The sequence below is a fragment of the Ornithodoros turicata genome, chromosome 3 (genome assembly GCF_037126465.1).
Source record: "Ornithodoros turicata isolate Travis chromosome 3, ASM3712646v1, whole genome shotgun sequence".
NCBI lineage: Eukaryota > Metazoa > Arthropoda > Arachnida > Ixodida > Argasidae > Ornithodoros > Ornithodoros turicata.
The window spans coordinates 39,862,220-39,887,662 of NC_088203.1; the positions used below are offsets into that span (position 1 = coordinate 39,862,220).

The following is a 25,443-nucleotide window of genomic DNA, read 5'->3' on the forward strand; positions in this document are numbered from 1 at the left end:
GAGGGCGCTGCTGGGGTCATAGTGAGTCCTTTAGGCCTGTCGCCTCAAAGAAGTCAACCACGTGACGTAAGGCCGTCCTGGAGTCGGCCGCGGTGTCCCAAGGGACGAGGATGATAAAAATGCAAACTTCCTTTTGCATGTGGTACTTTTCAAGCCCTGGCAAAAATTTTTCCTTCAACATCCGCAGGTAGTTGGATGCCTTCACTGTTTCATGAAAAAAGAAGGGGCCAACGATACCTTCACGCCAAATCCCACACCAAACCGTTACTTTTTCTGTGTGCATGCTGTGTTCCACTGTATAATGGGGATTGGCTGCAGACCAATACCGACAGTTGTTCGGTTCACCCGACCGTCAAGGTGGAAGACAGCCTCATCAGTAAAAGTGATGAACCTTAAGTGCTGACCATTATTTCTTATCCTTTTCAGTTCATCTTTGCTGAACTGTAACCGTCGTTCTCTATCACCAGCGCACAAAGCTTGCACCACAGTAGCTTTATAGGGATGAAGCCTTTGTCTTTTCAAGATTCTCTGAATGGTGCTTTGTGAAACTTCAAAGAGGTGTGCAGCCCTTGTCGTGGAAATATGCGGATCGTATTGAAACACCCCAAGAACGGCACTTCTTAATTCATCTGTGAGGCAGGATCTCTCGTAGTCCCGCTTCTTTGTTGACACGGTTCCCACATCTTTAAACCGTTGAACCCATTTGAGGATTGTGGGCCTGCTAGGAGGTCGTTCTCGAAATTCTTTTTTAAAGCGACGGCGAACTTGTGTCACACTCCCTAGTTCAGCGTACCATCTTACCATTGCCACACGTTCCTTCGACGTGAAGGATCTCATGGTTACAAAGTTACTGAGAAGTTGAGAAAGCACTTCAAAATGAACTCTGTGTATAATGTGCGCTATAACAGGAACTTAAGTTAACGATGTGCGTAAAATAGAGTAAAAGAGCGAGCTGTGTGGATGGTCCGGAATGAAGCGAAACGTAGCAGACGACACACGGCTCGCTGCAGACGGCTCGAAAACTCCTGAAAGCCTAAACATATTTTGCAGCAGACGACACGCTGAATATATTCTGAATGCAATCGGTTTCGTACGGATCAAGACAACAGAGTTTCCGCATCTTCGTGCTTTATTTCTGGAGTTGTTACACACAAGCAAGAACTGCGCGAAACCGCAGTTATCACGTTTCGCTGTCGTCTGTAGGCAGCGCCACCTATGTGCGGCGATGTGAACGCGAAGGAAAAACAAGAAAAAATGGCGGCGTTTGAGCGAGATAGGCCATTGAAAATGCATGGGGTGAGATTTTGCTTATTGTGTATTTATTTTTCTACTGGACCATAACGTTTGCAAAAAATTCCAATAAAACTTCAGACAAATGGCTATAAGTCTGCAAAGTTTGGAGCGGGACGAATCCCGTCGTCTATTTTTACGATGCGATCAAAATGTGTAACGTTTGTGAGACTAACCCTGTAGATGAGTTACTACACAGAACTGAAGTCCAGCTTTAACACAGCTAAGACACTTCTTGGAAATGAACTATAGCAAATAAAATGCGGATGACCAGACTCACTACATCTATTTGAAGTTACACTTAACGAAAACAACCACACAACCACGCCAACGTTCGCGCAACGAAATGTGCACATGGTGGCTTGCAGCATTGTCGAATATGTTCCGCGAACAGCGGTTACGTACATACGGCATACGGGTCATTCCAAAACTGGCTCACTGTGTTTGATATTTGATGTTTTTTGACGCTATAACGTCAGGGCTCACTGTGTTTGCAAATTTTGTTATTTGTTGTTTAATTTTACGACCCTCTCACAACAAAATTTATACATCCTGACTAAACAACAGCTTCGTGACATACAACGCGGCAGCAAAGATACATTGAATGAACTAGTTGAAATATACGAATACCACGCGTATGTTCTCTTCTCTTTTTTCTTTTTCACTTTGGCATGCATGGTCGGGCATGCATGATGGGATCCTTCCATCCTTGGTTCCATGATGGGATCCTTTCATATAACGCTGGATAACTCGGGACTCGATGTCGGCCCGACGGCTTCTGCCAACCAAGTTTAAGAAAGACATTGGCGCAGCAATGGCCCAAATACCACTGGCCGACTACATCGGATGCCGACGAAAGACCTATCATTGGCCAGTTCTCAGTGGTCGGCAAATGCCACTTGGGCAGTTATTGCCTGACGAGCAACATGTTGTACAACTCCTTCTATTACATCGTGCACAGGGTCATGAAGAAGTGTAGAGTGAAATCAAAGCAATGCACATCTTTCACCACGCCATAAAGTCTCTTAGAATGGTTTGGGGTAGCCAGCGCTGCTTCAGTGTGACTGTGTATGTCCATTATTCGATAGGACACATTATTTCATGAAAAATTGTTTTTACTTACGTCCTTCATGGAAACCAAAACACCAACAACAGCAATGACCCTTGCTGAAGGAAGGTGTTGAAGTCACCGACCTGTTAAGCAACAGGTTGTCACCACAACAGGTCAGAACAAACCCATGCACCCCCGCGGTGCTGCTGCTGTGCTGCATAGTAAATCCAACGTTGGATAGGATGGGATACTATGCACAAATGGGATCTTGTATGACATGGGACCTATATACAAACAGGCTAGTAGTATAGGGACATCGATATTCGCCCCAATCGAAAATATCTCTCAGGTCTGATGTGTTGTGGGACCCCTCATATTGACAGGATCTCTCAGGCTGAGAGGACTTTAGCTTGACAGGACTCCTCAGACTGAAAGATTATGTTGTGGCCAGCGTACCTATCATCTTAAACACTTTACACACATGACTATGTCGGAGCAATGGGCTGAATAAGTGGACTTGGTATGCCAAGCTGGTATCGTAGTGCATTTCGTATGCGTAATGTAGGATTCTGCCCCCTGAATCCTATCCGAGGTAGAGCCTGACCCGTCAGACCACTATCTGCCTTGCAAACGTCCACTGAGACATGCTTCGGAACAAAAATATAGGTTTTATTACAATGTGAGGCGCATCACTTGCACTTTCCAACAAGCTTCTTGCTGTTGGTGTACAACACAAAACTTCCGTCTGGCCTGCTAGCTCGTAACACACACCATTGTGCCGGTCACCTCTTTTATAGTTTTTTCATCTGTCTCCGATAAGACCGTCCCCTGTTCATACGCGCCACAAAGTTGCCTTTGCGCCATTAAAATCCTAATCATCATCATCATACGCGCCACATGTGTGCTTCTGTTGGAGGTGGAGCAAGCCCCACATATTCCCTTCCTTGGGGAAGCGGGACGTCAGGAAGGTCCGGCAGGTCGAGTATGTCGTCCTGCGTGGAGGGAGCCGGGGGACGTGTTGAGCGAAGAGCCCTGGTTGAAGGCAGCGGATCAGCGCCACGGCTGCGTGGAGATCTTGCGGTTCGAGAGCTGGTTTGTGAAGAGAGGCCTCCTGTGTGAGGCGCCTGGCATACAGGGCTCCGAACCACTGGGCCTCTGGGCAAAGCTGTACTACTTCGCAGACGGATCACATGCGTTCGATGTCCTCTGGGGAGTGCACGGCGAGGGGCTCTTTGGGGTAAAGGTCTTTGAGGTCTTTGACCCCTGAAGAGGTCTGGAGTGGTGATGGCAGAGTCGGAACTGAGGGGCCACGGTTAATCGCGGCACCGCTGACGGGAACAATACCCCACGTTCATTTTCCTTGCAGGAGCTGTTCAGGCCGCCACGTGGTGACAAAGGGGCCCAGGGTAGGCTGGGTGTGTCGACGGGAGGGGGGTCCAGGGTACTTTCTGAAGGCCTAGGACCTCGGGCTAGGCCTATGAAAAGAAAAGGGGAAAACATGACCTGCTTACCTGTGCTAAGGTTATAGCAGGTAGTCTCGGGAACCCGACCCTGGGCAGTAGTCTCGTTGGGGGATTGACGACCAGCCGTGAAGGGAAGGCGGAATTGCGATAGACTGGGATCTTTCTCCCACCTGCCGTTGTCCGAGATGCACTGACGTAAGGTCTTGAGGTCTTGTACATGGACGGGGCCCATTTCCTTGTCGCTGCAACACTCAAGCCTGTCATTCACTGGAGTGCAACATTCGTTCGTCGCAGTGCCTGCCCTGAGCAGCCTTTAAATTATTCCATTCCTCTTGTTTGGTTTACCGAAGCTCTTTGACTTCACGGGGCGGGAGGTACAACAGAACAGTCGAATGGCCTTTTTCTGTTAACACGCGGACGAAATCTGCGGGGGCTTGAATTGCATCAACAACTGAGCAACGTAGCTGTGTGCTTCAGCCCACCGACATCATCACACACGTTTTTTCCGTGTCCGGTTACAGAGAAGAGCCACTTCAGCAAGGTTTTTTTTTTTCATCTCATGAAACTGAAATCTATTTTTCAAACGTGCTGCAACACCATCGGATACCTAGATTACATGAGAGAACAGAGATAGAGCATCCTGCAGAACCCCAACTGTTTTTTCCCAATGCAAGCAGCGCATGTGAGTAGTACTAGTACATGTTGAGGGAGACCGGTGTCCAGTACGTTCCATGCCGTTGCCATGCCTGGGCCGACTTCACATATTGAGTGACTCTAGGCGTCATGGCATACATGTGTACATTACCTTTTTTTTTTATGAAAGCAAGCTTAGCGAAACGCGTAATTAGGATAACTAAAGGCCGCCTATTCCGCTATTTCCGTAGTAAAGGCAATCACAAATACTTTACGATTCTACCAAAGATTGTATAGGATTATAACAACTCTTACTGGGGCGCTTTAAAAAAAATACTCTATATAGGATGGTAAATAATAAAGTACAACGCATTAAGATTGCATGGAGTCCGGAGAGGCCTCACGTCCGTGTAGCCATCAAAGATTGCTCGATTGGACAGAGTCCCAGACACAGTTCTCTCTAGGAGAACTGATGCTAGCCAAGTAGCTAAGGCAGCATGTTTCACGAACATTGAATCGTCCTTGTAGAGGAAGACCTTGTCCCACACTGCCTCGGCATCTCAAAGTTAGTTTTTGCATATTTTTCCCGAGTAACCACTGAGTGGGGAACCTATTTTGCGATGAAATATGAGATGTGCTGCCTGTTAAAAAAAAAGGAAGTCGCATTGACTTGGCATGCTCCGTAGACCTCAGACAATTCCATTACTGATGATATAAAATTGATCAGTGTGCTAGCTCGTACGCCATACTAAAAGTTTGTCTAAAATAAACGCCGTTGGCACTATCATTATCAGACAAGGGATTTTTAGATATATTTTTGTGATTCGTTAGACAAAACGCCGGTATATGAATCTGGGAGGATCACGTTATAGTATCTCGTGAAAAGCGACAAACAAAACGAGGAAGGAAACAAGGAAGAAGTTGCTTTTGTGCTACTAAAAGCTGAATCATCATCATTACTAAACTAAGGAAGATGCACAACGGTGTCACACTTTCAGCCGGAACGTACAATGAAAATACTATGATTTACGAAACCTGAACCTCAATCAGATAAACAAGGGCTTGTGCCGTAATCATATATGTGGTCTTTTGGAGCATGATGCACCAGCGTGCGCACATCTTTCTTTTCTCGATGATTTGCGGTGGGTTGCTTCATTTTCACTAATCACGGGCAGTCCAGTGAGGTCTTAGGTGCTCTTCGCTCATGAGGTCATGGGGCTATGAGGGCGCGAGAAGCGGCAGCGAGCCAAGCCCTTTGAAGCTACCGACGGGTCCGTCGTCTTGGTTAGCTTGCGTCCACCGTTTAGCGCACCAGTGTTTCAAGTTCACCGTACTGAAACCGAGCTGCCAAACCGGTCAAACTGCAATAGTCACACACTTTAGGGCCAAGCTCAGATGGCGCCATGGCATCGCAGAGCCGCAGCCAAGTCAGCAGGCAAGAGTAGCCATCAACTACGTGAAGTGACTACAAGCGGCCCGGCTCCCACTTTGGTAAATGTGACGGCAACACCGCACAACAGGGCATGGACACCTCGTGACGTGAAGTTGGTGAAGTGAACAGTGAATATCGGCTCTCAGGCAATCAATGACATATCTGCCTAAACACTTGGCAAGCACGCAGTTTGAGTACACAACTTTCTTGCGACATAGCCTGCAATGTAGTAAATAGGTCGCTGATCACTCCTCACTGAACTGCATGCAGCATGGTCTGAGGTTCCACTGACGACACAGTTCAGCACTGTACAGATTCCCATCACCAATGAAACTGTATGTGAGGGACTGCTTCTCACGCTTGTTCTGTCAAAGGGTATCAGCATTGAGCCGTGAGTAAAACACACGGCTCTGTTTTCCCATTAGAAACTGGTTTCGCAAAGCTATAAATGTTCAGACAGGACACAGTGATCAAGAACTGCTGCGGTACGGTATGCGCACTACACCCTGACGACTACCTAACAATGCCGAAAAAGTTTTCAAGTGAGTCTTGGCTCAAACGTGGAGTAGTTGGGAACTTCTACTTGTTTTGCAATAGAGGGAAAGCATGCTTGCTATGGTCACTCTTAGTCGAACTGCTGTAGAGTTCGAGAGGAAACTATCACTTCCATTAGCATGAACTTCCCACTCCAAAACGAATGCTAAAAATTACAGCAGGCTGTGCACTCCTGAGGAATCAGAACGAAGGGCTTCAGTACAAAAACGAGATGACATAGCTTTCCATCAGGTCACACATCATACTTGTAAAGAAAATATGTTTTGTGAAAAAATAGTCAGGAATATCAACAAACATGCATGGCATTATTTTTGCACTTTGTGTAGTTACCTGAAGAAAGCTAAAGTACGTTGAATAGTCCCACAACGTCGCTCAATGTCATCTCTGTAGAGGCTGAGGCCACCTACCTTGCCACATATCTCACCGTTTTGCGCCCTATGGCCGTTAGTTGCTCGTGCGCCGTAAAAGCTGCAATCGTCAGCAACTTTCAGGGAATCTGTTTGATGCCATGTTAAACAATAGTTCATTAAACCATTAATAACCATTAAATTACCTTGAGCACAAGTTCGTCATTGATTTGGCGCTTTCTGGCCTTACCTGCCCTTGCGCCACGAAAGATTCAGCTACACACACTCATACGCACGCACGCGCACACGTGGGCGTAATCGTGCTCTCCAAGGAAACTCATTTCCGCGTCCTATATAGACGGGAAGAGGTATCCGTGGTGCAGGAGGCTTCTAGAACTGGCGGAGAGGTAGCGGCTAGGCCACCTATCAATCCTGCTAGCTGTCTTGCAACTAACTGCTCACGCGGAAGATTGGCCGCCACGGCTTTGATTGCTTTCGCCTTTGCCCATCATCATCATCATCATCTCCCACACACTCACCCCCCGCAGGGGGCATCAGCTTACGCTGATGTTTGGTGAGTGGCGCCACCACGGACCCTAGCCCCCAGTCCCAAGGTGTTACCTACCGTGCCGAGGGGATGAAAGGTGAAGGGATAGAAACCTTGAACGGTGGCGGTCGGGGCCTTGGTCAAGCTCCGGCCGACGGGTTTCCTTAAAACTCCGGGACCTTCCCACATGTATAGGCATGAAGTGTGGGTGACATTGTGGAATGCCTAGTAATCAAACCTGCATGGTAAAATATTTCTCTTCATCTACGATCGGGGGCGGGAAACGTCCCCGGACCGAAGCCTTAAAACTGAATGAACAGTTCTTTTTGTCAAAATACATTGTCCTGTCTTCCGACTCTTCAGAGGAAGGAAAAAATGTGCCACTTGGAAAAATGTCTCCCTTCTTTATTGAGAAGGCGGTGTCTTCGCTATCAAAACACATAAGCGAAATCAAGAAGCTACGATCTGGTGACATTCTCATCAAATGTACATCAGAAAAAGACTGTCAAAGGATCCTGACCACCAGGGAGATGCTTGGGGTCCCGATATCTGTATCCTTGCATAAAACTCTGAACACATGCCGTGGAGTGGTAGCTGTCACTGAATTAATTGACGTCCCGGTGGAAGAGATTCTTGCTAACCTAAAGGAACAGGCAGTAATTGATGTCAGGAAACTTAAGATACGGAAAAATAATGAATATATTACCACCAGAAACGTAGTCCTTACCTTTGATCGTCCTTCGCTGCCCGATAAACTAAAAGTTGGGTACCTGTCTGCAGAGGTCCGTCCATATATTCCGAACCCTCTTCGTTGTTTCAAATGCAACCGCTTCGGGCATGCCGCTGATGCTTGCCGTGGGACGCCGTGCTGTGCTCGTTGTGGTCAGCAGGGCCACGACACGAAAGAGTGTAGAGGGCCTGATTGCTGTGTAAACTGCTCCAGTGATCACCCCTCTTACTCCAGGTCTTGCGCTAAGTGGAAATTGGAAAAAGAGATTTTGCGTATCAAGGTTACAGAAAATATCAGCTATCCTGAAGCAAGGAGAAAGGTATCCCCATTCTTCAATCAAAAATCTTTTTCCGCTGTACTTCAAGAGAAACCAAAGATGGTAACAGTACACACACAGACAGACACTCCACCTAGAGCACAACAAACAACAAGTGAAGACGGGGTGAAAACCAAGCCCCATGATGAAAACACGGTAGTGACTGCGACAGCAGTCCTACCTTTGTCATCACCCTCCATGGAGTTGCGCTCGATGGAGTGTGATGATGATTCGAGCTCGGAGCTCTCCTTGGGGAGCACGAGCTCACCATTTCTGACACCCTCAAGAGGAAACCTCTCGAGGAGTGGTTCACTCCCCGAGATATCTGAGAAGGATTTGGCGGAGGCCAGAAGAAAAGCACGGAAGCCAAGGATTACTCCTCCCCAGAGGAGTAAAACCTAGCAGCCGTACAGTAATGGCAATCATTTTTTCCGGTCGGCAGAACAAAGCGTTGTACACGCTCTTTCTTCTTCTCATTTCTGCTATCATGATGGGCCACACAATCCTTCAGTGGAATTGTCGCGGTCTACTCTCTAATTTAGACGACGTCCATGATCTTTTTGAGAAGCACAACGCAGTATGCTTTTGTGTGCAAGAAACTTACTTAAACACACATGTACAAAATCCGTTCCGTAGGTATAATATTTTCCGCAAAGATCGAGATGATACAACCCGTGCATCTGGCGGAGTAGCAATCATTACACGACAAACCCTTCCAGCCAAAGAAATTAATCTAGTCACGGACTTGGAAGCTGTAGCTGTGCAGGTGTGTCTCGACAGAATTATTACCATCTGTTCAGTCTATCTCCCACCATCGCAACCCATTTCACAAAATGACATAGAAGACTTGTACAGGCAGCTTCCATCCCCTCTTATCCTTTTGGGTGATTTTAACGCCCACAATCCCCTCTGGGGCAGTAGTAGAATCGACAGTCGCGGAAGAATGCTCGAAAAATTTTTGTTGTCATCGTCTAGCTGTCTCATGAATACAGGCTTACAAACATATGTGCATACAACCACTCAATCTTTCTCTGCATTAGACCTCTCCTTTTGTAGTCCATCTCTGTTTCAGGACCTGCAATGGACTGTGGATGAGAACCCTTATGGAAGTGACCACTTCCCGGTCATTTTAAAACATCTGCAGTCTGTGAACAGTCTAACAACACGACCACCCAGGTGGAAATTGCAAAATGCAGATTGGAATAAATTTATGGAAAAATGTGACCTCTCACTAATCCCCTTTGATGTGGTGACAATAGAGGAAGCGAACAACCTCATCACCAACATTATTCTGGATGCAGCAACTGCGTCCATTCCCCAAACTTCTGGTAATCTCCCAAAGCGACCGAAGCCTTGGTGGAATAGTGAATGCCAGGAAACTCGCAAGCTTCAAAACCGGGCGTGGGGCACTTTTCGGAGGTACCCCACAACACAAAATCTCCTACTTTTTAAAAAGGCACGAGAAAAGGCTAGATGGACGCGAAAACAAGCAAAGCGGTCCTCTTGGCACAACTTTGTGTCTTCTCTATCCTCTAATACCCCATCCAAAGTGGTGTGGGACAGGCTCCGCAAAATCCGTGGGGAGCATCTCAGCCGCTCGGTTCCTCTTCTAGAAGTCAACGGCCAGGTATGCCAAAGCCTAGAGGAACAGGCTAATGTCCTTGGTGAACACTTTGAAAACATTTCAAGCTCTTCACACTATACAGATGAATTTCTTAAGACTAAACAAAGAGCTGAAAAACAAAAATTTCCGTTACTTGATGGTGATGGCTTTGCGTATAACCAAACATTCACCATGGTAGAACTTTCACGCTCTTTATTATCTGCCAAAGCAACTGCTCCAGGCCCAGACCGAGTTACATATTCCATGCTTGACCACATGTCGGACTCATCAAAAAAATGTTTACTTGACTTTTTCAACCATGTCTGGATACAGGGCACACTTCCATCCGCATGGAAAATTGCCACTGTAATACCCCTCCTGAAACCAGGGAAGGAAGCTTCAAGTCCAGGCAGTTACCGCCCTATTGCTCTTACAAGCTGCATAGGTAAGACCTTTGAGAGAATTGTGAACAACCGACTGATCCATCTCCTAGAAACAAATAACTGTATATCTCAATTCCAATGCGGTTTTCGAATGGGGTGTTCCACACTGGATCACCTCATTCGTCTAGAAACAACTATTCGTGAAGCTTTTGTCAGGAGGCAGCACTGTTTGTCAGTTTTCTTTGACATGGAAAAAGCGTATGATACCGCATGGCGATACGGTATCTTGCAGGACCTGTATTCCTTGGGTATACGGGGTCGTCTTTTGAAATGCATCGCTGATTTCCTTCAGCAAAGAACATTTAGAGTCCAACTAGGAACTACTTTATCCCGTACATTTGTGCAGGAGAATGGTGTCCCGCAGGGATCCGTTCTTAGCGTCACATTATTCTTGGTCAAAATTAACTCTATAGCCAGTATCATTCCACCTTCCATATCATATTCTTTATATGTGGATGACATCCAAATATCCTGTTGCTCGGCAAGCTTGTCAAGATGTGAACGACAGATGCAGCTGTGTATAAATAAAATGGCCAAATGGTCTTCACTAAACGGGTTTAAATTCTCCACAGAGAAAACAGTTTGTGTCCACTTCGTGAGAATGAGAGGAGCATTTCCACCACCCACACTCAAACTTAATGGGCAAGATATCTCTGTAAAATTGGAGAGCAAATTTCTTGGCGTCATATTCGACTCTAAGCTCTCCTTCAAGTCCCATATCCAAAGCTTGAAGGTTAAGTGTATAAAGTCGATGAATTTAGTGAAAATTCTCGCACACAAGTCATGGGGTGCGGACCAGGAAACTTTGCGACGTGTGTATACATCTTGCATTCGTTCAAAGATAGATTACGGATGTGTCGTATATGGCTCCGCCCGTCAGTCTGTATTGAAAATTTTAGACCCTGTCCACCACCAGGGGCTTAGGCTCGTGCTCGGTGCATTCCGAACCTCGCCGGTCGAAAGTCTATATGTTGAATCAAATGAATGTTCCTTGAACAGACGGCGATTTTACCTTGGGGCATCATACGCCCTAAGAATAAGAAGCTACCCAAAACAACCAGCTTTAACCTGCGTTACAAAAACACGGTTCAAACAGATGTTCATTAACAGGCCTTCGGTCGTCCCTCCTTTCTCAATGCGAATTGAGAGGGATATTGAGCATCACGAAATTTCTTCTTTTAATTCCCAAGTTGTAGAGTGTGGTAAGAGGGTCCCACCTTGGGAACCACTTCCAAAGTCTGATACCACTTTGACAAAATACAGTAAACAGAAAACCTCTGCACGAGTACTTCAGCAAGAATTCGAACACTTGAGAGAAAGCTTTGGAAGTCACACCGAAATTTACACAGATGGGTCAAGCTCTAGTGCAGGAGTGACTTGTGCCATGATTTCTGGCACATGCACAAAGTCACATCGTATTAACAACGCAGCATCTATCTTTACTGCAGAGCTTTATGCCATTATCTTGGCACTCCAGTACATTCTTCGTAGTTGCATAAGGTGTTCGGTAATATATACAGATTCCTTGAGTTCCATCAGTGCCATTTGTAGCAGGCACCCACAAAATAATTTTCTTGTTCAACGTGCACAATTCTTAATCAGTGCAGCACAGAAGAAGGGCTACTCTGTAATCCTCTGCTGGGTGCCCAGCCATACAGGCATACCGGGAAATGATTTGGTAGACCAGGCTGCTAGAGCTTCTACTGTAAAAGAAATTACTCTGTTTGAAGTACCTCAGGAAGATATCAGATGTGCACTCAAGAAATCTCTCTATAAAAACTGGCAGAATTTCTGGGATACACAGACACACAATAAGCTCCATCTCATTAAACCCCAGATTCAAAGCCATGGAACTTTCCCAGAAAACCGATTATCATGCGTTATACGAACAAGATTACGCATTGGCCATACATTCTTGACCCATGAATTTTTGTTTTATGGAGAGGAGCCTCCTCAGTGTATGCACTGTGGTGAGCTTCTCTCCGTTCTGCATATACTCATCACCTGTTCATACCATGAACCTCATCGTCAGCACCATTTCAGAGAGTTTTATAGACAGTTTTTACCTCTTCACCCAGCACTGTTGCTCGGTGATGAGGCTATCATCCCTTTTAACAGAGTTATTAACTTCTTAAAAGACACTGGCATGTTTAGTCTTCTGTAATTTTATACAGCTGTTTTATGCATTTGTAAATATGTTTTTAATTTACTTCACATATAATTTTAACGATCCTATCAGTTTCCATGCACAGTTTTAACTAGTCATAATTTCACCATAGATTTGGCGCACTATGACCTTAGTTGTCCGTGCGCCATAAAAACCCGAATCATCATCATCATCATCATCACCACACACTCACCATAGCTCTGGCGCTCTTTGACCTTTGTGCCATTAAACACATAATCAATCAATCAATCAATCTCCACCACACACTCACCATAGTTTTGGCGCTCTATGGCCTTTGCTGCCTTTGTGCCATTAAACCCATAATCTCTCTCTCTCTCCCGTTGCCCAGAAGGATATGGGATAAAGATAAGGGATGAAGACGGAGACAAGTGAGACTATTGTTTGACTTTTAACATTTCACACCTTTTACCTCCTGCTTGGCGCATGGCCATGGCTGCTAATGCGCCAGAAAAGATTGATAACGATGATGACGACGATTGGATTTTTAGTTTTTTTTAGTGATGGCAAGTGCTAATCTTCGTTCAGCTGTCGGTACGCTGTCATGGAGCTCAACAAAAAATCTTCTGGAATGGGCACTTCTCAATTTGAGCTACTTTTCCAAGCTCATACCTGTCTTCAGTTGCAGGCACAGGAGCGTACTGGGAGACAGTCCACCATGTACGACATAAACGAGGGCCTGGTACTTGCAGAATGAGCATTGTGCCCCATGATGATACGAGCAAAGCCTAGCCTCTTTGTCGACCTCATACATCTTTGCATCGTTCTTACTGCTGGAAACTTCGTAGGTACGTTCCGAAGATTGTTAGATATGGCTTGCTGCTTGCTTAGGCTGCTTCACTGGAGGAGCTAGTCATACAAAAGCTGGTGTGATAGCACTTAGGTTCTTTGCATGCCTTGGTAATCCTCTGTTGGAAGTACCCTTCCCAGATACAGGCAACAAAATCAGTCAGTGCGACTGCATTAAATGCCTTCTTGCGGCAGAGTACAACGTCCTTCATAATGCGTATCGACACTTCTGCAGAATGATTGGTGTTATGCCCCTTGTCATGAGCTGCTTCTGAAATAGGAGGACCCACTCCTGTCCATGTGTGAGGAAGTCTTGCACCTGCTGGAAAATGCTGGTATGTCCATATCGTAAACTCGTCCTGGTGTGATGCATGCCTGCTACACCGTCACGCCTGCCATAACGGCATACCTGCCACAACGGCATACCTGTCATACGAGAATACCTCCCATGCCGGTGCGTAACTCGTACCTACAATATTGGTGTAGCCTACATACCGATGTACCCGCCTTTTACCATTTGAGGCATGGAAAATGACAACAAAGGACACTCTGATAATTGCCCATGTTTTATTTTTTCCTGTTAATATCTGACAGCAGATTCCTTAAATGGGTAGGCATTTGTTCGAACCTGTCTTCTTTCGAGAGGTCAGGCATGGGGGTCCTCTTCAGATACTCCCGGAATCCATCTGGAATACACAGTACAACCTGTATATGTTGCATATACCAAAAGGGCAAGGACAGATGAGGCAGTCACAAACACAACTATGAAGAAAGATGAAAGTCACTGAAAAGGTTAGCCAGCTGTAGGACTCGAACACACCTCTTCTGGATTGCCAGTCCAGGGCTTTACCAATTGAGCTAAGCTAACACGCCTTCTCAGCGACTTCCAGGGTGCATCATCTGAAGACAACTATGACAGGGTGCGACAAGTTATGAACTCGAGAAAAGCTATATAGATGCATGATCCGCCATTGGTGTCTGTTCATCCAGCTTTGTACAGTCTTCTGGGGCTGAGTTTACTTTATTTTCAACGAGGCTGGCCTACAGCTTTTTAGGGGTGGCCATCTTCCAGGGCCACCTGTAGAACACATACACGGCAAATTAAGTATCATATGATCAAGAGAGGTCAAAGAGTTCGAGAAAATAATCCAGTGAGATGACATATTCATTTCTATTTGTCTCACAATGGAAGGGGAGTAGTAGTAGAATTGATTTCCCGCTGCTGCTTTCATTATGTGGTAGCTTCATCATCACAGATTAGCATTGCGTTCAACAGTGCTGTTTGAGGCGGTCTCTGAATAAACATAAGCAATTGAACTTAATACTCATTGCAAAAAAGAATAGAATCTACATGCAAACATCCACTACAATTCAGTCACACTGAGCAGAAAAGCATAAAAAATGTGCCACCAGATTGCCACTGCTGCTTGAGCAAACGCTTCTGATAATATACCTTTTACTTTAACCAATTAGTAACATGCCACACTGGGGATTTTCTACGGCAGGGCTGCAAAAGCCTCTGTAGCAAGCCAAGTTTTAAAACTAAAATACCTAAAAAATGATAGGTGTCATGGCAGAGAAGGATGTGTAATACCACGGTCCTTTGATACTCTCTCTGGTCAGGAACCTCCGGCGAAAAGTTACCATAGGGCGCGCCGCTGCCGCACGGCGGCGCGTCGATAGATCGAAGGTTATCTTTCCGGCTGTCCGGGCTTGTTTACTACAGCGTTGCCGGTTCGTTTTGAGCTCGCGTCTGTGAGTTTAATAGGGTGCTGGCACACATAGTGCATTACATATTGGTTGCTGTTAAATAATATGTGAAATGCCAACAGCAAATGCGCTGCCAAGAAGCGTTTTGCAGCGGAACGTTTAGCGAACCTCGGCACCTATCGGAGGTAAGTCATTCCGTGTTTCCCTCTAGCAGGGTGGGAGTGAGCTGTACGTAACGGTAACTTTATTTTGATTACTACTTGCAGCTCCACCGTAGCCCACTGCAGTGCATACAGGCATTGACCGGCACGTCCAAGAGGTGATGCGTCGCTATGAGCACAGATGCCACTGGGCGTTGTCGTGAAGATAAAAAAGAAAATGGTGAGTGGCATAGCTGCACGCTCCCACACATTTTTGCAAGGGCCTAGTCATGCGGCCTTCTCCACTGACATTTGCAATACTTTGACACTTCAGTTGCACTTCAGGCCACTTTGCAACCGAAGCGTATACTAACTAACCAGCACCATTTTATTTGTCTTGTTTTTTTTGTGTTTTTTATCGGGACTTTTCTCACGCAGGCGCTCTGCCTTTGTTTCAGCCTTGTGGGTTGGCCCTGAAAAGGGCCTTTGTGATGCCACGATGATCGTGGGCTGGATGCAGATGTGTTCTGCAGCTTTTACCATACATCGAGGTCAGTCATTTTCTTCCTCCACTGGCAGGAGCAGACCTTCGGGTTACTTCGCTGAACTTCTTGTTCTTTTCTCTTGTAAAGAAGTGCAGTCGACACCGGATAAAAAAATGTAGGACTTCCGCAGTCTTCTGAACATAGTGATCGGTGCATCCAACTCTTGCATTGGGTAGGTCTTCGTCGATGAGCGTTGCCTCAATTATTTCAGCATAGACAGAACTTCTCACGCTAGCGTCTGTGCATTCTCTTACGTGGGACTCTGCCAACTTAAGCAGCTTCATCAAACGTGGCGATGGTCTTCTCAGGCCACCGTGCGTCTTTATCGAGATAAGGTCCGCAGTGTTTAGGTCTGGCAGACCCTTTCGACTCGACAAGTACTGTGGAGTGATTGACAGAACATGCACAGTTTTCGTGACGCACTGTGGGTGTCATTCAATGTCCAAACTGCGTCTTTTAGTTCTGGAGGACATTGTAGGATACTTTTCGGGCAACCTTAAAATGAAAGCTCTTGCCTTGACGCTCTCTCTCTGGCAGATCCTTCAGCTTGTCTTTTAAAAGCATGAAGAGGTCGGTGTTGAACCCGAAGTTTGCGTCTAGGTTGCTGATGTAGATCCGAAGTGTGCGTGGATCCGGCAAGGGTAGGTAGGCATTCTCCATCAGAAATGTATATGTTGCATTGGACTTGAACTTGAGGAGGGGAGAGTCATATATCTACTCCAGGCTGTATCTGAAAAAGATGGGCATTTTATACATCGCACTAGTCACACACGTACTTGAGTGGCATTGCTTTGATTTTGGCTGTTGTAAGACATTTTGTAATTACGACATACCTCATTCCTTTGGAAGATTTTGTGGTAGCCCTTCTCAGGCACTGGTCAAGGATCAGCTTCTGACGTTCTGGTATCATCGCCATCTTTGACTGCTTCTCACGTGGGCATTCAGCCACCTTCGCGGCGAGTTCGCGTTGCAGCCTGCGCTGTGTGTTAACAACTTGCCAAAGTTTCCGTTTTGTCTTGTCTAGTTCAGCCCTCAAGCAAACAGCATGTTCTGTCTGGCAGGACTTCTCATGAGTCTGCAGTTGCCCTTCAACGTCGTACTGAATGTCCAAAATGGGGTCGACATTCTCTTTTGATTGTTGCCTAGGTAGTTTTGGCGGCGGTGGCTCAGACGTCGAATCTTCGGTGTTTCTTTCAGTCAGACACCTCACTTGCTTGCGTTTCGTCGCAGTTCTGCCGCTTTCGGGTCCGGAGGTCGGCATACGGGTCTTCCGTACATGACTTGGAGGCTTAGGTGTTGTGAGGTAAGACGGGCATTTCGGTAAAATCTGCGGTACCGCGCCGGGACGCAACTTCGGCAACACACGGTCGTGCGACACCAACTCCTTGTTCACGATAAAGTCATCCGTCCTCAGAATGTCCGTGGGGTCGAAGTGGAGAGAGCACACCCTTGTGTTCGGAGAGTCAAAACTAAACCTGTCAGTTTCTACACGAGGAATGGCACGCTTCCAACGTTCTCTTTCGACTGGATCCAACGGCAGTCGAAAAAGTGACGCTTTAATTAGGCACGATCGCTTCCCAACGTCACAAGCGGTCACACAGCATATGAAGGGCATGCCGATGCGTCCCAGTAAGCACACAGTGAAACCACAAAGTGATACAAGTCGGATGCAACCAGATTGAACTCGACTTGCCGAATGTAAACATACGACAACATATGGAAGTGTCGTCTGCTCAACGAGAACCATGACCTTCGATCTGCGCCCACGCCCCCTCGCGGCTCGCGTGGTCCCTAAGGCAGTCTGCTCCATTGTTTCGGAGCGGAGTTTCCTGACCAGAGGGAGTATCAAAGGACCGTGGTAATACCAACCTCACCACCAACCATGCTCAAGTTGGGTCTTGTTGGAGTGCGCTGAGAACCGCCCCAAGAATGGTCGCACAGTATTGCTGCGGCCGCTAGCACGCCTAGTCTGCTAATTAAGAGAAAATGTTCAGCCATATATTACGCAGATGTGGCAAGAAGCACGCCATGGCAGATACGTCATAAGTAGAGTCCTGGATCTTCATGCAAGATGGCCATTTTTCCCATCAAGCCCTATCGTGTCTATCGTATTCATGAGCATGAATCATAGGCTAACAGACATTTTATTATTGAAATATGCCTATAAATGTCTAATTCGACATCAGTCCCTTTTTTAAAGAGTGCAGTCAGTGGCTGCTGAGCGATCATTCTCGGTCTACAAGCTGAAACGAAGCACAACCGCAATCCTTCAACCTTAGAAATGATGCTTGTGTATTGTTGTAATTACAATATTTCTCACCGTACACCTAGGCTAGGCCGGAAGGTAAAAAGCTGTCGACGGGACTGAAGTTCTGTTGCGTCCTATGTTGAGCATTTGCACGACACAGAGATACTGGGAGTTGGCGAGCACAAGTATAGCATACGACACCATTGGTCATGTCGTACGTCTGCCACGGAATATCTTGCGACTGATCTGTAGGATATTCCTCGCGGTTAGGGCGCAAAAAGGAATGATGCACATAGCAGACGACGCCAGTGGCCCTGTCGTCGGTGAAGGAATATATTGTGACTGATCTGCAGGATATCACCCGCGGTTAGAAGATAACGAAAAGGCATGAGGCACATACCAGACTACTTGAAAGACATGACACACATCCTGCATCTGAGTCACAAGATATTTCGTAGCAGACGAAAGGACCAATAGTGTCGTCTGCTATATGGATCATATTTCATGCTCTTCTAACCCTGGGGAATGTTCTGCAGATCAGTCACAAGATATTCCTTCGCAGACAACAGGGTCAACGGTGTCGTCTGTTATGTGTGTTATGTCCTTTCGCGCTCTTCTGCCCGCGGGGAATATCCTGCAGCTCAGTCACACGATATTCTGCGACAGACGACAGGACCAACTGTCTTCTGCTATGTGAGTCATGCTGCTTCGAACTCACCTACCCGCGCGCAATATCCCGCAACTAAGTCAGGAGATGTAACAGACGACAGAGCCAACGGTGTCGTTTGCCATACACCTGCCTCAACTTCCAATGTGTCGACGTCGTGAGAGTGCTCAACATAAGACGAGGCAGAACTTGAGAGCCATCAGCAGTTTTTTTTTACTTTTCCTTCCTCGAGAATATTCTGCGAGAGCTGTCCCTCGGGTGAATACACGGTTACAGTGTGCTGAATAACACCATCAATTAATTAAGATGATACCCGGATTAAACTGAATATCACCTGGGTTATTTCAGATGGCAGCTGGATTAAACTGAATGGCGCTTTGATTATTTCAGATGGCACTCAGGCTAAAATGGGCGGGAAAACCTGTAGTTATAAGTACTGCTTTGATGTATCATGGAAACAACGTGTAAGAAATCTACATGAAATCCACCTACCTCAGTGTGTACACGAGAATGGCTTAATTGTGTAAAGTGTTTTTCATTCGGCTGGCTTGATTCTGTGAAAGATTCTTCAGTCAGTGACGTGCTGCTGTTCTCAGTTGCCAACGTTGAACATGCACCCAGCCCATGTTCCTGAACAATAATGGGAAAAGCAACATATAGGGTAGCTGGAATGGGTGGAAACAGAATAGGGTGTTTTCACATGACGTCAAATGAACGGGCTTGCGCGCTATGATGGTAGTCACATTTCCGGCGCTGCCGTTGAGATTACCTAGCACTTGCTCGAAAACGAAGCTTGAAGGCTGTTTTGAAATCCGTTGGCGTCCGTACCCTTCTTTTATCCCTAAGACACTTCGCCATTGTCGTTCTCACGCGTTCTTTCATGAAAGCTATGGTTGCCGCATTGAAAAATAGCGCAGTTTATCATCTTTCAATGCCACTAGCACGAAAAGTGACCGTCAGTGGGAGGAGTTTACAAGCATGCCGCGTCACAGTGTGACGTAGGTGAAAACTCCCTATTAGGTAAGTTTTTTAATCTGCCAGAAGATGTAGAAATAAGTAAGGCAGTACAAAGACGGTATGCTACCTCATTCGCAGAACTGCTGGCATAATCAGGAGAAGTATGACAGGTTGATGAGGAGCCATGTTCTCTGTCTGGGCCGCTTACGAGCACATTGCAGTCCTTCTGTGGAAGCAGCGAGATGTCTCATTAATGTGAAGTAACAGAGATATAAAGGGGTCCTTAAATTTAGTTGCATAACTTGCCTTACATGTCCACCTCTGCAAAATCCATCAAAATTAATAATAGAACATATTTTCCCCACCGTCTGTTTCACAATAAATGTGAAAGCTGAAACAAGCCAAAACATGGCCGCAATTACCAGTAGTGACGAGCTGCTTCGTCGTAGTGGAGCAGGCTGCTCAACAATCTGGCCCAACGATGAAGCTGCTGTTGTCTTCTGCTGTTGTTGACTGGATCAGTTCAATATTCTATCAGGAAAGCGAAGCTTAGAAGGAATTAGTGTATAACATACCACGGCCTCATTCTTCACACGAGATGGTACGCAAGATGCAGCTGAAGTTGGCAGGTGTTTAATTGTGGCAAAAGGCAAAGCTGTATTATGCTGATGTAATAGCACCACTGCAAGCAAGCGCATGAATGCTTGCAACACCCTCATATCATAAATTGCTGGAGGTACCATGTTTTTCCAACAATGCCTCCTGCAGTTTTCGACACAGTTGGCGCTCTGCATCCAGCTCCTTTCTGAGAACCCGGACTTCTTCTTCCAACTGTCTCCGCTTCTCCTTCTGTGAGAGCAGTTTCTTTCTTGGTACCATCTGATTATCTTCATCCGCACTTTGAAATTTGTCCTCCGTGTGGTGTGCTCGCTTCATTACTTCTTTCAGCTGTCTCCTTTTCGCCTCCTTTTTGTGGTCCTTTGTAGCCTTGCAGCTTTTTGAAGGTTCCTGCAGTACATTGAAGGCAAAGGGACATCAACATTAAGAACAATGTGTCAGGAACTAACAGAAGAAACATAAAAACAAAATTTACAATGATGAAGTGTCGGTGAGAATCTGGGTGAACCAGTAGCATGCAAAAGGCTTTCTGAGTTGAAGCGGAACCACTTCTGCATGCAGGAGCTTTCGGAGAGATGATACTACAGATGCTCAGTTGGAGACAGCAAGGACAGCGACATACCTCAGACAGTGCATCATCATCTGAGGCTGGATCATCATGCTCTAAAATATCGGGGATTGGCATCCGCTTTTTCACCATATCTACAATTAGATTTTTCTTCGTATCTGCAACGGAAAATGGACGCATCAGAGCACAACTGTGCTGAGATCCCTCATTCAAGGTGTAGAGTATACGTGCTTTTCCCTTGAATGCTTTGAAGGAACATATATTAGCATGCAACATGATAGTTGGAATAATTTATGTAAATTATTCATTTTGAAAGCTCAACCTGGTGATTTCCACATGATATTACAAGCTTTTTTTCATTACCCAAAGCCGCACTTTTCCGAAAAAAAAAAAAAAAAAGGTTATCTAGTCTCCCGCGACTACGCTGTGTTCCCCGATCGCGTAGATAGACCTTCCCGTGCACAGTGCTGCCACACCTACAGATTTATCATGAGATCTACCTACTTTTTGAAAAATCTACAGATCTACAGAGACTTCTGAAAATCTCATGATTTTTTTGCTCCAACGATTGAGTCAGTCGACCCAGTGTTTCGCATCAGCGCACAAAACGAAACGATGAAAAACGTCAGCAGAACGCGGGAATGAGTGCTTTACTGACTATTTTTTAAAATATTTTCTACAGTTAGTTTGACGAAAACGAAGCAAAGAAACAGCCTCTCAACGACCACCAACTGGCCTCCTGCACACAAAACGCATGCTGTTGGGTCAACCTGCTTCGCCTTCGCAGTTGACAAGGATTTGACCCGTCGATCACGAAACTGGCGGGGCTCGCCGAAAGAGAAGGACGTCTACTGCGTCTGGCTTATTGGCGAGCCTCAACGCTAAATCAGTTTTCTTGAGTGTTTGTGTGCGCGTTACCAATTTGCATCACACAGACTTGACTCGCGTTGAAGTGAAACAAGGTTTATAATTCACGTCACGCATGTACGCTTTCATTATGTCTGTGGAAATAATATCGACCTTTATTGTTTTTATGGTCCATTGCGATCCTCGCTCACCATTGTGATGATGGGACGAGCGAGAGAATTGTTCCTGCTACACGCGATGCGTTATTCTTGCATTGGAGCGCAACGGCTCATGTGGACATATCACATGTCAAAGTATTAAAATCTACGTGCAGTGACACTTTTTTGTGATTGTAGCAGATTTGAATACGCGACATCGCAAACCGAAAGTTCCAAGGCGTAATGCCAGTGCGCCGCAGCAAAAAATTCCGGCTGTGGTCTTCAGCAGTGGAACGAAATAAGCCCTTGCTCTTCCACTAATTTAGAGACGCAGGCAGACATTACAGATTTGAAGGCAAAATGTTCAAGAAACTAAGTTTTGAGTGGCTACAGATTTTTAGTTCTATCTACAGATTTTCCGGGCTCGGATCTACAGATAAATTTGTTTTACGTGTGGCAACACGGCCCGTGCATTGTAACGTAATACGTTGTGCTTTCGACTTGATGGGGTGCTCTTCTATATTCCCGGCGGCCCCAAGTGAGGTGGGCTGCCAGTGAACACGAACACGCGTTGCTGTCAAATATGCAGTGAGGCTGACTTCAACAAAAGAAACGCAGTGTTTGAAATGCATATTACACACGTTGTGCTTACCTCCAATACAGTATTCTAGAAGGGTAACATAGTGGGAAGAGCGCCGGCCCACTCCCCAATGGCAGCTGAGCCAAAAAAAAGCGGACGTCCGCGTGTGGCGCTGCTGTTGACAACCCGAGCGGCTGGAGTGGAAAATACCGAGGGCGCCTGGTCGGTGTGAATACTTGTGTGCTTCCGTTCTGTTGCCTACGTTTTTCAAGCGCATTTCTTCAACATGTGCACCTGTGAAAGAAACGACTGGTGAGCTCTGATGGAGAAGAAAAAGAAGACGGACACGCATTGCTTCCTAATCCACGCTCCTTCCACGCTAATGTCCTATATCAGGGCACGACTACTCTAGTGTATATTAGCATAAATTGTGAGGTAAATTTCACACTGCACACAGTAATGTGTGTCGACGTAGTACACAGCGTCATGAGTAGAGCGTGAAGTTTTGAAGAAATAATTTCTCCTAAATTGGCAGGGTAAAAATCGGGTAAGAAACGTGCTCTAAATTAATGCAAATTCAGGTGGAAAAACTTCCAGTATGCTAAATCCTGGAGTACAAAGAGATACTGTCCAGGGGTAATGCGCTGTGACTCACTACACAGCATCACTTCGTATAAGCCAAAGGAAAAAGCGGTAGCCAAGCAGTTCCTGGTCTTTTTGTTAAAAATATGTAATGTATACGAAAAACACCCTTCAGCAGCACATCATTTTGCATTTGACTCATTGCATTGCTAGTCATCTACGTGAGTTGTCTGTGGTTTTGTCCATCGATTGTAATACGTACTGCAGACCACTCGATGCAGTCACCACAACATTGAGTTCCTGCATATATAGCATTGCGTATAGAATACTGCACATGCACATATGTTTGTATTAATATATAGTCGGGGTGGACCTTACATATATATGCTACCTTGGAGGATTCCTGAGTTTCTGTACGTAGGCTGTACAATAGCCCGTGAAGTGCAAGGTACCAAAAAGTTAACATTGTAAGGAGGTTAAAACACAAAATAAATATTATTTGCCGGTACACAGTTACAGTGGTCTCTCATGCACGAAATTTTTAAAAGCAAAATATGCACGATATTCGTAATCTCCCGTATATATCAAAATATCCGTGACAGACGTCACAGGGACTTCCACTGGATCTACAAACAGGGCGGAAATGCTAGTCGCTGGGATATCGAACTCCAGTATATATATATATATATATATAGTATATATATATATATATACTGGAGTATATATATATATACTATATATCAAACTCCAGTGGATATCCAAACCCCCGCAGGGGGCACCGGCTTCGGCTGGTGTTTGGTGAGTGGCGCCACCACGGACCCCAGCCCCCAGTCCTAAGGTGTTATCCGTACCGTGCCGAGGGGATGAAAGGCGAAGGGTAGAAGCCTTGAACGGTGGCGGTCGGGGTCTTGGTCAAACCCCGGCCGATGGGTTTTCCTTAAAACTCCGGGACCTTCCCACATGTATGAATGTGAAGTGTGGGTGACCAATGGGAACATTCATTTCCTTAACCTCTTATGGTAAAACATTCTTCTCCTTCCTTGATCGCGGGCGGAAAGCGTCCGCGGACCGAAGTTTTCAAACAGGTGTTCGACACCTTCCAAGCTAAATACATAGTTGTCAGTAGTGTGAGCACTGATACTGAGAAAAGCACTCCACTAGGGAGAATGTCGCCGTTCTTCATTGAGAAGGCGGTGGCATCCCTATCAAAGAATGTGACCGAAATCAAGCGCCTTAGATCGGGTGACTTGCTTCTGAAATGCACCTCGGAAGCAGACTGTGAGCGCATACTGAATACACAGCAAATGCTCGGAGTCAACATAACATCAACCTTGCACAGGACTCTTAATACTTGCCGTGGTGTGGTGTCGCTAGAAGAAATCATCGATGTTCCTTCAGAAGAGATTCTGGAAAATCTAAAAAACCAGAAGGTGATTGATGTAAAGAAAATAAAAATCAGGAAAAACAATGAATATATAACGACACGCAACACAATTCTCACGTTCGACTGCCCGACTCTACCAGAAAGACTGAAGGTAGGATATCTGACTGCAGAAGTGCGGCCATATATTCCTAACCCACTTAGATGTTTTAAATGTAACCGCTTTGGCCATCCTTCCGATGCGTGCAGAGGGTCTGCATGCTGTGCTCGCTGCAGCAAACAGGACCACAACTTCAAAGAGTGCGGAGGGCCTGATCACTGCGTTAACTGCTCAGGTGACCACCCTTCATACTCTAGGTCTTGCCCAAAGTGGAAGTTTGAGAAAGAGGTTATGCACATCAAAGTTACACAGAAACTAAGCTATCCAGAAGCCAGGAAGAAGGCATCTCCCTTCCTGTTCCAGAAATCCTTTTCACCTGTCGTTAAAGAGAAACCAAGGATGATATCATGTGCAACACAGACAGAAGAGTCAACACAAAGTGAAGAAACACATACACCTCTTTCTCAAACACCACCTCCCGTAACAGTAACAAAAGTTTCGCAATCCTCTTCCGTGGCGTCATTTTCACAGACGCCGCCTTTGTCATCGCAAACTGTGGAGGCAAGCTCCATGGAATGCGATGACGACACGAGCTCGCAAGGCTCTTTTACGAGCGTGAGCTCACAAACACAAAGGAAGCCTAAGAGCAGTATGTCGGGGAGCGGCTCACTTCCCGATATATCACCTAAGGAACTTGCGGCTGCTCGGAAGAAAACTCCGAGGCAGCCCATAATGCCCCCAAAGAAGAAATAATGAAATGTTCTTTACACAGTACACACTTTCCAATGACGAAGACGCCTCTTGTGCACACCTTTTTCATTTTCTATACTATGGCGATCCTTCAGTGGAATTGTCGAGGGCTTCTCACTAATCTTGATGATGTCAATGATCTTTCGGACAGGTATGATACACTCTGTTTTGCACTACAAGAGACTTATCTTAATCCACAACAGATACAT

At 45.9% G+C, this 25,443-nt stretch overlaps 1 long non-coding RNA gene across 4 annotated transcripts in view; it reads left to right on the plus strand.

Annotated features, from left to right (window-relative positions):
• Positions 1–25,443, plus strand: part of LOC135388424 (uncharacterized) — a 229,442-nt gene that overhangs the window by 150,154 nt on the left and 53,845 nt on the right. The window contains exon 4 of one of the 4 annotated variants that reach the window (XR_010421370.1): positions 15,361–15,386. The exons of the other annotated variants lie outside the window; for them this stretch is intronic. This is a non-coding gene — a long non-coding RNA (uncharacterized LOC135388424). Of the gene's footprint in view, positions 1–15,360; positions 15,387–25,443 lie in introns of those variants that run through there. 4 annotated transcript variants of the gene reach the window in all.